A 4,165-nucleotide genomic window follows, 5' to 3' on the forward strand; every position below is an offset into this window, starting at 1 on the left:
GGGGTGTGGGCGGGGGGGGGGGGGTTGCGAACGTTTAAAGTTAATTTAAACTTGTCTAAATTAAAAGACACGGTTTTGTTTTGTTTTTTCCCCCACGAGGCAGCTGATCTTTCTTAAAGTGTGGCATTGAGCATATAAGCACATTTATAGGCAAGTCTTTCAAAGGATACGCATGTAAATATAACTATTTACAGTTTCTTTACGCAGGGAGCTTTTCCACAAGGGAATAGTTGCAAGGAAATCCACAACTGAAAGCGCACTCAAATCTTTTCCAACAATGACAGCTTTTTATCATTTAGTCAGAGTTTTCTCCAAACGTTTTTTTTTTTACTCCCACCCATCGTCCCGTCTTTATCTTTCTTTGTTGTTTTAAAATATGCATGTCTCTCCGGAATGCTAGTCACGGGTCCAAACTTTGCGTCCAACCTCCCACATGAAATGATCCCCCTTAAAGGGGGCTCAATATGTCTCAATCTGCACTTCAGTTCACTCAAAGCATTTGGGTACAGGGGACAGACTCCAGAAAAGCATAAATTAAAAGACAAGTCACCGAAGAGCGACTTTATCAACACGTCGTGGCGAAGAGTGGACTCAGCGACTGCAAGATTTTGAAGTATTGCGCAGATGTCCTCCAAAAAAGTAAGAAAATTTGTTTTCATTTCGTCCCCCTTAAACGTGCGTGTGTGTGTGTGTGTGTGTGTGTGTTAGTCAGGGCTCCCGGGTACGCGCGCCCGTGGAAGAGTGTGCGTGCACGCGCGTTGTGGTAGAATAGCTCAGTAGAGATGGAGAGAGCGCGGAGGTGGAGGGAGAGAGAGAGCTCTGTGGGAAAGCAAGAGACTAGAGGATGTCTCGACGTGCGTGCATGTATGACTCCGACTGTCATTAACAACAAATCAATCAACACGTGGCATTTAAACTCGAGAGTGCCAGTTGCCAGAGTGCGTGTTTGTCTGTGTGCTGAAGAAATAAATCATTGCCGGAAAAGGGAGCTTTGGGGAACGGAAAGTTTGCTTTGAAAGGAAAACGTGAATGGAGGTAACCGAGGCGAAGCGACGCATACTGCGAACTATAAAATACAGTTTCTGTCTTATTTTTAATTAGCGGAATGACGCCAAGTGAATACGATATTCGGCCGAAATTAAACTAAAACACAGTATTGGAGATGATCCCGAATTTGCTGATTTTAAGAGACGGGTTATCAATAGTCTACTACAATCCTCGATACTCTCTCTGGAATAAAATAAAAGCCTGCCTGTTACCGATATATACAAAATACGCGTTTCATTGCTAGACAGCGGACAGCTTTCTTCATTCCGATTCTCCTTCAAGAACAGTAAACATGCTGACGTCAGATTATCGTGAGATCTTCAAGACAAAGCGCATGTAATTATTGCATTTATTCAGTGATGCAAATATGTTTCCACAGACATACACAAGCGCATTTTCTGATTCCTACCATGTGGGCAGTAAAGAAATGCCGTTGCTACATACCTGATAACGTCCTGGCTTTTCAGCAATATTTACTGCTCGTTTTTATAATACACAACAGATGGTTTGCGCCTGTGCTACCGCAGCCAGCGACACTCCCAATTTTACTCAGCAGCATTTTTGTTGCAGTTGCGCTTCACACTGGGACCAAATTAACAATGACCCACCTTTCATATGCAGACAGCTTAATTTATATTCGATATAAATATTTTTAACATACACACCATAAAATATATGCAATTTGATCGTGAACAAGTAGCCTTTAATCTCTATCTATCTATCTATCTATCTATCTATCTATCTATCTATCTATCTATCTATCTATCTATATATCTATCTATCTATCTATCTATCTATCTATCTATCTATCTATCATCTGTCTATCATCTATCTATATATTTATCTATCGATCTATCGATCTATCTATCTATCTATCTATCTATCTATCTATCTATCTATCTATCTATCTATCTATCTATCTATCATCTGTCTATCGTCTATCTGTCATCTACATGTATATCTTTCTAAATATTTCCTTTTTATAAACACAACATAAAACAAATAAACAAGCATTTATTTGTACATAGGCACTGATTCTTAGCAGGCGGCCTGACAGGCTTGGTGAATTATGGTGTGGTTAATATAGCCCTAATTTCGTTTTTATTTGCCTAATTTCTCAGCATGACTTCTATTTTCTTTCATAATAAATGACTGAAGCGTTTTGTCGAGGGATATTTTTCATCCCCGTTATATAGACCGGGTCTTGACAGAAGCATTATCTCTCTTGCTCTAGTGTTGGTCCCTGCCACGGCTCTCTGATCCCATGCCTTTTCCCCCTTTATGCTGCCTGTCTTGCCTATAGTTGTCGCAATTTGTGCGTTTGATAAATACATACGCATTCCCCCACTTCCAAAGAGAAGTGATAGCGTTTCTGTAGTAGCTCAACTGCACTGATTTTGAATGTGAAAATTATGAAATGACAGAGAAACACATGCTACAAAAGTAACGATGCACACAAAGTAGAGTATTTTACGTTTTTTTTATATATATTTGGATACATGTTCATGCATATGTGTGTGTTGATATGGGGTGCTACACACCCGATGTTACAGTAATGCATAAGCTGCAGAACACACAAATATGAAGCAGAACAAAATAGGCAGACACTGTCCAGTAATTACACACATACACACACACACTTGCATTTGTGGTTTACGGGGACTCTCCATAGGCGTAATGTTTTTTATACTGTACAAACTGTATTTTCTATCGCCCTACACCTAAACCTACCCCTTACAGAAAACTACTGGCATTTTTTGAATTTCATAAAACACCCCTTTGTATGCTTTTTAAGCCTTTTGTTTTACGGGGACATAGGAAGTGTCCTCATAAACCATGTTTTCGTTGTTGTTCCCATGTCATTATATATATTTGTGTCCCCATAAACCATATATACCAGTACACACACACGTACACGTGTGGGTCATTGTAGGTTTGTGAAATGAAAACCATTTTTAAGGCCTGATGCAAAGGAAGTGTCTTCTTCATGCATAAGAAGCCACATCCCTCATCATCCACAGGCAAAACCACAAAGCCAGTTTTCTCGTGCGCTCAAATATGTTTGCGCGCGCTCACGTGTGTTTGTGTGTGTATGTCAAAAGATGGGAGTCGGTCTGAGAATAAGGGAATCTAGAAAAAGAGAGATGGAAGGTGGGTTCGGCCATTCTTTCAAAAAGACCCGGCTCCACTCTTTAAAAACAATCCAGAAATGTATGGTATTAATCTGAACGAGAAACGTGTGGTGTTCCTTATATTAGAGACGAAAACGTGTTTGTATTTCCCATGATCTTCTTTCCTAATTTTATTCATAATCATAATGCAAGAAGGTATGATTCGTTACCAAATGCTTTCCCAAATATCATATCCTCTGTAGAGCAATCTCGGCGCGGTATTTATCCCTGAAATTCAAGCCCCCTGCCCCCCACGTCCAAATTCATTTGCATACGTTGATGATATCAATAAAGAATAGCAGGGATCCTATTTAGTTGTGGCAGGACTGGGGGAAGGTGGCTTATTCGGTCAAAACTGGACAGAGTGGACGAAGACCCTGGGGTCAGCTGACCATTCAGTGCAAGGTGGCGGGAGGCGGAGGGGTCTGGAGAGGCTTATTTGAGAGCAGGCGTGTTTGTAGCCAGGCAATGAAAAGGAGTCAACCACAAAGCTCGTTATACTTCAAATACACCCCATCACGTGTTCAGTTTTACCTCTTAGCGGCCAAATCTGAGGAAGGGAAGCTATAGGTTCTTTAAGAGGGCAATTCTTCCAAGTTTGCTCTAGTTTTTACCACCGTAAACATGAACGGGGAGTTGAAATCATCATAGCTACCAAAATACAAAACATTAAAGACTTATAAGATCTCACTTAAATGACAATAATTCGATAATGTAGTAAAACATAACTATTTGTGTATTTAATTTAATGCAATAGCGCATTTTTGTGCCTCTGATTACACCCATTTTTGTAAATGAAATATCTGTGTTAAATGAAATACCTTCTTTAAACCAATAGCCTGGGAATGGCAAGAGAGATTGTGCGTGGTTAAATGTGGAAATGTTTGAGGCCTGTAGTCAAACGGCTCATTGGAGGAGCCACGGCCAATCCGCATATGGACCTTTCA

This window comes from Sinocyclocheilus grahami, unplaced genomic scaffold, assembly GCF_001515645.1.
Source record: "Sinocyclocheilus grahami isolate Dianchi unplaced genomic scaffold, SAMN03320097.WGS_v1.1 scaffold1157.1, whole genome shotgun sequence".
In the NCBI taxonomy this organism is placed as follows: domain Eukaryota; kingdom Metazoa; phylum Chordata; class Actinopteri; order Cypriniformes; family Cyprinidae; genus Sinocyclocheilus; species Sinocyclocheilus grahami.